Source organism: Scyliorhinus torazame, unplaced genomic scaffold (genome assembly GCF_047496885.1).
Source record: "Scyliorhinus torazame isolate Kashiwa2021f unplaced genomic scaffold, sScyTor2.1 scaffold_1825, whole genome shotgun sequence".
Taxonomy (NCBI): Eukaryota; Metazoa; Chordata; class Chondrichthyes; order Carcharhiniformes; family Scyliorhinidae; genus Scyliorhinus; species Scyliorhinus torazame.
The window spans coordinates 18,442-28,463 of NW_027309552.1; the positions used below are offsets into that span (position 1 = coordinate 18,442).

Consider the following 10,022-nt stretch of genomic DNA (forward strand, 5'->3'; position numbering starts at 1 on the left):
TGTGCAGGGGCAGTGAGGAGGTGTGTCCGACTGACAGATTTCTACTTGTACTTTGAATTGTGTTCTGGGAGTTTGGATGCATTGTAGCCAAAGGAATACCCTGGTGGCCAGCAGGTGCCGAAGAGAATGCAAAGAGCCAGGTTCTGGGCGTTTTGAAAAATGAAAAGAAGGGCTGCTGCGCCTGTAGATGAATATGCGAAGGAGTAATGTAAAGAGAAGAGTTTGAATGGGTGTCATGTGTTTAGTTGCGCTTGGAATGTTTTTTGTTGAAAAAGGGAAGGGGAGCTTCCTTCGAGCCAGAATTGAACCAGTGACCTAGGGATATCAGTTTGAATGATCTACAGTCCTCCGCTCTACCAGCTGAGCTATCGAAGGAGAGGTCGCATGCAGGTGTTCTTTTCTGGTTATTTCCCACATGCCATTAGCGATTTGACGCTTCATCTCACTCTGCATGTTGCTGCTATGTGAGACTTTGAGCCATTAACAGAACTCCATAGCAGGAGTCTGTGCTACTTTCAATTCAACGTTTCATGATGCAAACTGCAGATCAAAGCTTTCCCTCCTCCTTGCATTGCAATTTCAGACAAACACTCAATTCTGCCTTAGCGAACCTTGCAAATGCACCTATTTGCTGACTTTGTCTGGAAGGCCATTCAGGAGAACCCCTTAGACGTCAGTGAGCTGAGTGACTGACTTTCTATTTGAAAGACATTCATTCAACCTCAGAGATAGGGGCAGATCATGCACACATTTAATTTCCTTAATTGCCTCGGCTGTGCATCTTTGACGCTTGCTAAAATTCAATAATCTTCATAGTTGCAACTGTCTGTAAATTTTAATCTCTATCCAATTTGTGTGCAACAGCACATTCTTAACTTGGAGCTGTGTGACCTGGCCAAAAGAAGTGGTGAGCTTGACTGGTAATAGGAATAGAATTATGGACTGCCTCTCACAATAAAAGCGCAGGGTCTAGAAGGTGAAGTAATTCACAGCATCATGGCACAACGCAAAATGACTTGCTTCACTGGATACGCTGCACACCTATCTCCATGTGTCTCGGAGATCAGCAGGGAAGTCCTGCTAGTGTCAGCCTGCTGCCCACATACAGTAGACGCTTGTCTCCATCAGCAAGTCCTCAAAGCAACGGGTGAGCTTCATTTGAAGGGATTTCAATTTAGATGATGACAGTAGCAGCCGAAAGTGCAATGATGTGGATTGAATTAGACACGAGCTGAAAGTTGCTGCTGGGATGACTGTGCAGGGGCAATGAGGAGGTGTGTCCGACTGACAGATGTCTACTTGTACTTTGAATTGTGTTCTGGGAGTTTGGATGCATTGTAGTGAAAGGAATACCCTGGTGGCCAGCAGGTGCCGAAGAGAATGCAAAGATCCAGGTTCTGGGCGTTTTGAAAAATGAAAAGAAGGGCTGCTGCACCTGTAGATGAATATGCGAAGGAGTAATGTAAAGAGAAGAGTTTGAATGGGTGTCATGCGTTTAGTTGCGCTTGGAATGTTGTTTGTTGAAAAAGGGAAGGGGAGCTTCCTTCGAGCCGGAATTGAACCAGCGACCTAAGGATGTCAGTTTGAATGATTTACAGTCCTCCGCTCTACCAGCTGAGCTATCGAAGGAGAGGCCACGTGCAGTTGTTCTTTTCTGGTTATTTCTCACATGCCATTAGCGATTTGACGCTTCATCTCACTCTGCATGTTGCTGCTATGTGAGACTTTGAGCCATTAACAGAACTCCATGGCAAGAGTCTGTGCTACTTTCAATGAAACGTTTCATGATGCAAACTGCAGATCAAAGCTTTCCCTCCTCCTTGCATTGCAATTTCAGACAAACACTCAATTCTGCCATAGCGAACCTTGCAAATGCACCTATTTGCTGACTTTGTCTGGAAGGCCATTCAGGAGATGCCCTCACATGTCAGTGAGCTGAGTGACTGACTTTCCATTTGAAAGACATTCAATCAACCTCAGAGATAGGGGCAGATCATGCACACATTTAATTTCCTTAATTGCCTCGGCTGTGCATCTTTGACGCTTGCTAAAATTCAATAATCTTCATAGTTGCAACTGTCTGTAAATTTTAAACTCCCTCCAATTTGTGTGCAACAGCACATTATAAACTTGGAGCTGTGTGACCTGGCCAAAAGAAGAGATGAGCTTGACTGGTAATAGGAATAGAATAATGGACTGCCTCTCACAATAAAAGCGCAGGGTCTAGAAGTTGATGTAATTCACTGCATCATGGCACAACGCACAATGACTTGCTTCACTGGCTACGCTGCACGCCTATCTCCAAGTGGCTCGGAGATCAGCAGGGAAGTCCTGCTAGTGTCAGCCTGCTGCCCAAATACAGTAGACGCTTGTCTCCATCAGCAAGTCTTCAAAGCAACGGGTGAGCTTCATCTGAAGGGATTTCAATTCGCATGATGACAGAAGCAGCCAAGAGTGCAATGATATGGATTGAATTAGACACGAGCTGAAAGTTGCTGCTGGGATGACTGTGCAGGGGCAGTGAGGAGGTGTGTCCGACTGACAGATTTCTACTTGTACTTTGAATTGTGTTCTGGGAGTTTGGATGCATTGTAGCCAAAGGAATACCCTGGTGGCCAGCAGGTGCCGAAGAGAATGCAAAGATCCAGGTTCTGGGCGTTTTGAAAAATGAAAAGAAGGGCTGCTGCGCCTGTAGATGAATATGCAAAGGAGTATTGTAAAGAGAAGAGTTTGAATGGGTGTCATGTGTTTAGTTGCGCTTGGAATGTTTTTTGTTGAAAAAGGGAAGGGGAGCTTCCTTCGAGCCAGAATTGAACCAGTGACCTAGGGATATCAGTTTGAATGATCTACAGTCCTCCGCTCTACCAGCTGAGCTATCGAAGGAGAGGTCGCATGCAGGTGTTCTTTTCTGGTTATTTCCCACATGCCATTAGCGATTTGACGCTTCATCTCACTCTGCATGTTGCTGCTATGTGAGACTTTGAGCCATTAACAGAACTCCATAGCAGGAGTCTGTGCTACTTTCAATTCAACGTTTCATGATGCAAACTGCAGATCAAAGCTTTCCCTCCTCCTTGCATTGCAATTTCAGACAAACACTCAATTCTGCCTTAGCGAACCTTGCAAATGCACCTATTTGCTGACTTTGTCTGGAAGGCCATTCAGGAGAACCCCTTAGACGTCAGTGAGCTGAGTGACTGACTTTCTATTTGAAAGACATTCATTCAACCTCAGAGATAGGGGCAGATCATGCACACATTTAATTTCCTTAATTGCCTCGGCTGTGCATCTTTGACGCTTGCTAAAATTCAATAATCTTCATAGTTGCAACTGTCTGTAAATTTTAATCTCCCTCCAATTTGTGTGCAACAGCACATTCTTAACTTGGAGCTGTGTGACCTGGCCAAAAGAAGTGGTGAGCTTGACTGGTAATAGGAATAGAATTATGGACTGCCTCTCACAATAAAAGCGCAGGGTCTAGAAGGTGAAGTAATTCACAGCATCATGGCACAACGCACAATGACTTGCTTCACTGGATACGCTGCACACCTATCTCCATGTGTCTCGGAGATCAGCAGGGAAGTCCTGCTAGTGTCAGCCTGCTGCCCACATACAGTAGACGCTTGTCTCCATCAGCAAGTCCTCAAAGCAACGGGTGAGCTTCATTTGAAAGGATTTCAATTTAGATGATGACAGTAGCAGCCGAAAGTGCAATGATGTGGATTGAATTAGACACGAGCTGAAAGTTGCTGCTGGGATGACTGTGCAGGGGCAATGAGGAGGTGTGTCCGACTGACAGATGTCTACTTGTGCTTTGAATTGTGTTCTGGGAGTTTGGATGCATTGTAGTGAAAGGAATACCCAGGTGGCCAGCAGGTGCCGAAGAGAATGCAAAGATCCAGGTTCTGGGCGTTTTGAAAAATGAAAAGAAGGGCTGCTGCACCTGTAGATGAATATGCGAAGGAGTAATGTAAAGAGAAGAGTTTGAATGCGTGTCATGCGTTTAGTTGCGCTTGGAATGTTGTTTGTTGACAAAGGGAAGGGGAGCTTCCTTCGAGCCAGAATTGTACCAGCGACTTAAGGATGTCAGTTTGAATGATCTACAGTCCTCCGCTCTACCAGCTGAGCTATCGAAGGAGAGGCCACGTGCAGTTGTTCTTTTCTGGTTATTTCTCACATGCCATTAGCGATTTGACGCTTCATCTCACTCTGCATGTTGCTGCTATGTGAGACTTTGAGCTATTAACAGAACTCCATAGCAAGAGTCTGTGCTACTTTCAATTCAACGTTTCATGATGCAAACTGCAGATCAAAGCTTTCCCTCCTCCTTGCATTGCAATTTCAGACAAACACTCAATTCTGCCATAGCGAACCTTGCAAATGCACCTATTTGCTGACTTTGTCTGGAAGGCCATTCAGGAGATGCCCTCACATGTCAGTGAGCTGAGTGACTGACTTTCCATTTGAAAGACATTCAATCAACCTCAGAGATAGGGGCAGATCATGCACACATTTAATTTCCTTAATTGCCTCGGCTGTGCATCTTTGACGCTTGCTAAAATTCAATAATCTTCATAGTTGCAACTGTCTGTAAATTTTAAACTCCCTCCAATTTGTGTGCAACAGCACATTATAAACTTGGAGCTGTGTGACCTGGCCAAAAGAAGAGATGAGCTTGACTGGTAATAGGAATAGAATAATGGACTGCCTCTCACAATAAAAGCGCAGGGTCTAGAAGTTGATGTAATTCACTGCATCATGGCACAACGCACAATGACTTGCTTCACTGGCTACGCTGCACGCCTATCTCCAAGTGGCTCGGAGATCAGCAGGGAAGTCCTGCTAGTGTCAGCCTGCTGCCCAAATACAGTAGACGCTTGTCTCCATCAGCAAGTCTTCAAAGCAACGGGTGAGCTTCATCTGAAGGGATTTCAATTCGCATGATGACAGAAGCAGCCAAGAGTGCAATGATATGGATTGAATTAGACACGAGCTGAAAGTTGCTGCTGGGATGACTGTGCAGGGGCAGTGAGGAGGTGTGTCCGACTGACAGATTTCTACTTGTACTTTGAATTGTGTTCTGGGAGTTTGGATGCATTGTAGCCAAAGGAATACCCTGGTGGCCAGCAGGTGCCGAAGAGAATGCAAAGAGCCAGGTTCTGGGCGTTTTGAAAAATGAAAAGAAGGGCTGCTGCGCCTGTAGATGAATATGCAAAGGAGTATTGTAAAGAGAAGAGTTTGAATGGGTGTCATGTGTTTAGTTGCGCTTGGAATGTTTTTTGTTGAAAAAGGGAAGGGGAGCTTCCTTCGAGCCAGAATTGAACCAGTGACCTAGGGATATCAGTTTGAATGATCTACAGTCCTCCGCTCTACCAGCTGAGCTATCGAAGGAGAGGTCGCATGCAGGTGTTCTTTTCTGGTTATTTCCCACATGCCATTAGCGATTTGACGCTTCATCTCACTCTGCATGTTGCTGCTATGTGAGACTTTGAGCCATTAACAGAACTCCATAGCAGGAGTCTGTGCTACTTTCAATTCAACGTTTCATGATGCAAACTGCAGATCAAAGCTTTCCCTCCTCCTTGCATTGCAATTTCAGACAAACACTCAATTCTGCCTTAGCGAACCTTGCAAATGCACCTATTTGCTGACTTTGTCTGGAAGGCCATTCAGGAGAACCCCTAAGACGTCAGTGAGCTGAGTGACTGACTTTCTATTTGAAAGACATTCATTCAACCTCAGAGATAGGGGCAGATCATGCACACATTTAATTTCCTTAATTGCCTCGGCTGTGCATCTTTGACGCTTGCTAAAATTCAATAATCTTCATAGTTGCAACTGTCTGTAAATTTTAATCTCCCTCCAATTTGTGTGCAACAGCACATTCTTAACTTGGAGCTGTGTGACCTGGCCAAAAGAAGTGGTGAGCTTGACTGGTAATAGGAATAGAATTATGGACTGCCTCTCACAATAAAAGCGCAGGGTCTAGAAGGTGAAGTAATTCACAGCATCATGGCACAACGCACAATGACTTGCTTCACTGGATACGCTGCACACCTATCTCCATGTGTCTCGGAGATCAGCAGGGAAGTCCTGCTAGTGTCAGCCTGCTGCCCACATACAGTAGACGCTTGTCTCCATCAGCAAGTCCTCAAAGCAACGAGTGAGCTTCATTTGAAGGGATTTCAATTTAGATGATGACAGTAGCAGCCGAAAGTGCAATGATGTGGATTGAATTAGACACGAGCTGAAAGTTGCTGCTGGGATGACTGTGCAGGGGCAATGAGGAGGTGTGTCCGACTGACAGATGTCTACTTGTACTTTGAATTGTGTTCTGGGAGTTTGGATGCATTGTAGTGAAAGGAATACCCTGGTGACCAGCAGGTGCCGAAGAGAATGCAAAGATCCAGGTTCTGGGCGTTTTGAAAAATGAAAAGAAGGGCTGCTGCACCTGTAGATGAATATGCGAAGGAGTAATGTAAAGAGAAGAGTTTGAATGGGTGTCATGCGTTTAGTTGCGCTTGGAATGTTGTTTGTTGAAAAAGGGAAGGGGAGCTTCCTTTGAGCTGGAATTGAACCAGCGACCTAAGGATGTCAGTTTGAATGATCTACAGTCCTCCGCTCTACCAGCTGAGCTATCGAAGGAGAGGCCACGTGCAGTTGTTCTTTTCTGGTTATTTCTCACATGCCATTAGCGATTTGACGCTTCATCTCACTCTGCATGTTGCTGCTATGTGAGACTTTGAGCCATTAACAGAACTCCATAGCAAGAGTCTGTGCTACTTTCAATTCAACGTTTCATGATGCAAACTGCAGATCAAAGCTTTCCCTCCTCCTTGCATTGCAATTTCAGACAAACACTCAATTCTGCCATAGCGAACCTTGCAAATGCACCTATTTGCTGACTTTGTCTGGAAGGCCATTCAGGAGATGCCCTCACATGTCAGTGAGCTGAGTGACTGACTTTCCATTTGAAAGACATTCAATCAACCTCAGAGATAGGGGCAGATCATGCACACATTTAATTTCCTTAATTGCCTCGGCTGTGCATCTTTGACGCTTGCTAAAATTCAATAATCTTCATAGTTGCAACTGTCTGTAAATTTTAAACTCCCTCCAATTTGTGTGCAACAGCACATTATAAACTTGGAGCTGTGTGACCTGGCCAAAAGAAGAGATGAGCTTGACTGGTAATAGGAATAGAATAATGGACTGCCTCTCACAATAAAAGCGCAGGGTCTAGAAGTTGATGTAATTCACTGCATCATGGCACAACGCACAATGACTTGCTTCACTGGCTACGCTGCACGCCTATCTCCAAGTGGCTCGGAGATCAGCAGGGAAGTCCTGCTAGTGTCAGCCTGCTGCCCAAATACAGTAGACGCTTGTCTCCATCAGCAAGTCTTCAAAGCAACGGGTGAGCTTCATCTGAAGGGATTTCAATTCGCATGATGACAGAAGCAGCCAAGAGTGCAATGATATGGATTGAATTAGACACGAGCTGAAAGTTGCTGCTGGGATGACTGTGCAGGGGCAGTGAGGAGGTGTGTCCGACTGACAGATTTCTACTTGTACTTTGAATTGTGTTCTGGGAGTTTGGATGCATTGTAGCCAAAGGAATACCCTGGTGGCCAGCAGGTGCCGAAGAGAATGCAAAGAGCCAGGTTCTGGGCGTTTTGAAAAATGAAAAGAAGGGCTGCTGCGCCTGTAGATGAATATGCGAAGGAGTAATGTAAAGAGAAGAGTTTGAATGGGTGTCATGTGTTTAGTTGCGCTTGGAATGTTTTTTGTTGAAAAAGGGAAGGGGAGCTTCCTTCGAGCCAGAATTGAACCAGTGACCTAGGGATATCAGTTTGAATGATCTACAGTCCTCCGCTCTACCAGCTGAGCTATCGAAGGAGAGGTCGCATGCAGGTGTTCTTTTCTGGTTATTTCCCACATGCCATTAGCGATTTGACGCTTCATCTCACTCTGCATGTTGCTGCTATGTGAGACTTTGAGCCATTAACAGAACTCCATAGCAGGAGTCTGTGCTACTTTCAATTCAACGTTTCATGATGCAAACTGCAGATCAAAGCTTTCCCTCCTCCTTGCATTGCAATTTCAGACAAACACTCAATTCTGCCTTAGCGAACCTTGCAAATGCACCTATTTGCTGACTTTGTCTGGAAGGCCATTCAGGAGAACCCCTTAGACGTCAGTGAGCTGAGTGACTGACTTTCTATTTGAAAGACATTCATTCAACCTCAGAGATAGGGGCAGATCATGCACACATTTAATTTCCTTAATTGCCTCGGCTGTGCATCTTTGACGCTTGCTAAAATTCAATAATCTTCATAGTTGCAACTGTCTGTAAATTTTAATCTCCCTCCAATTTGTGTGCAACAGCACATTCTTAACTTGGAGCTGTGTGACCTGGCCAAAAGAAGTGGTGAGCTTGACTGGTAATAGGAATAGAATTATGGACTGCCTCTCACAATAAAAGCGCAGGGTCTAGAAGGTGAAGTAATTCACAGCATCATGGCACAACGCACAATGACTTGCTTCACTGGATACGCTGCACACCTATCTCCATGTGTCTCGGAGATCAGCAGGGAAGTCCTGCTAGTGTCAGCCTGCTGCCCACATACAGTAGACGCTTGTCTCCATCAGCAAGTCCTCAAAGCAACGGGTGAGCTTCATTTGAAGGGATTTCAATTTAGATGATGACAGTAGCAGCCGAAAGTGCAATGATGTGGATTGAATTAGACACGAGCTGAAAGTTGCTGCTGGGATGACTGTGCAGGGGCAATGAGGAGGTGTGTCCGACTGACAGATGTCTACTTGTACTTTGAATTGTGTTCTGGGAGTTTGGATGTATTGTAGTGAAAGGAATACCCTGGTGGCCAGCAGGTGCCGAAGAGAATGCAAAGATCCAGGTTCTGGGCGTTTTGAAAAATGAAAAGAAGGGCTGCTGCACCTGTAGATGAATATGCGAAGGAGTAATGTAAAGAGAAGAGTTTGAATGCGTGTCATGCGTTTAGTTGCGCTTGGAATGTTGTTTGTTGAAAAAGGGAAGGGGAGCTTCCTTCTAGCCGGAATTGAACCAGCGAGCTAAGGATGTCAGTTTGAATGATCTACAGTCCTCCGCTCTACCAGCTGAGCTATCGAAGGAGAGGCCACGTGCAGTTGTTCTTTTCTGGTTATTTCTCACATGCCATTAGCGATTTGACGCTTCATCTCACTCTGCATGTTGCTGCTATGTGAGACTTTGAGCCATTAACAGAACTCCATAGCAAGAGTCTGTGCTACTTTCAATTCAACGTTTCATGATGCAAACTGCAGATCAAAGCTTTCCCTCCTCCTTGCATTGCAATTTCAGACAAACACTCAATTCTGCCATAGCGAACCTTGCAAATGCACCTATTTGCTGACTTTGTCTGGAAGGCCATTCAGGAGATGCCCTCACATGTCAGTGAGCTGAGTGACTGACTTTCCATTTGAAAGACATTCAATCAACCTCAGAGATAGGGGCAGATCATGCACACATTTAATTTCCTTAATTGCCTCGGCTGTGCATCTTTGACGCTTGCTAAAATTCAATAATCTTCATAGTTGCAACTGTCTGTAAATTTTAAACTCCCTCCAATTTGTGTGCAACAGCACATTATAAACTTGGAGCTGTGTGACCTGGCCAAAAGAAGAGATGAGCTTGACTGGTAATAGGAATAGAATAATGGACTGCCTCTCACAATAAAAGCGCAGGGTCTAGAAGTTGATGTAATTCACTGCATCATGGCACAACGCACAATGACTTGCTTCACTGGCTACGCTGCACGCCTATCTCCAAGTGGCTCGGAGATCAGCAGGGTAGTCCTGCTAGTGTCAGCCTGCTGCCCAAATACAGTAGACGCTTGTCTCCATCAGCAAGTCTTCAAAGCAACGGGTGAGCTTCATCTGAAGGGATTTCAATTCGCATGATGACAGAAGCAGCCAAGAGTGCAATGATATGGATTGAATTAGACACGAGCTGAAAGTTGCTG

At 45.1% G+C, this 10,022-nt stretch overlaps 3 non-coding genes across 3 annotated transcripts; all 3 read right to left on the reverse strand.

The window, feature by feature from the left end:
- Nucleotides 1-1,541: 1,541 nt before the first annotated feature.
- On the reverse strand, nt 1,542-1,629 carry trnay-gua (transfer RNA tyrosine (anticodon GUA)). Its single transcript is given in 2 exon segments — nt 1,542-1,577; nt 1,593-1,629. It is a non-coding gene; the product is annotated as a tRNA-Tyr (tRNA).
- Nucleotides 1,630-6,557: 4,928 nt separating this feature from the next.
- On the reverse strand, nt 6,558-6,645 carry trnay-gua (transfer RNA tyrosine (anticodon GUA)). The gene is given in 2 exon segments: nt 6,558-6,593; nt 6,609-6,645. It is a non-coding gene; the product is annotated as a tRNA-Tyr (tRNA).
- A 2,420-nt stretch (nt 6,646-9,065) lies between these two features.
- trnay-gua (transfer RNA tyrosine (anticodon GUA)) lies at nt 9,066-9,153 on the reverse strand. Its single transcript is given in 2 exon segments — nt 9,066-9,101; nt 9,117-9,153. It is a non-coding gene; the product is annotated as a tRNA-Tyr (tRNA).
- Nucleotides 9,154-10,022: the final 869 nt, after the last annotated feature.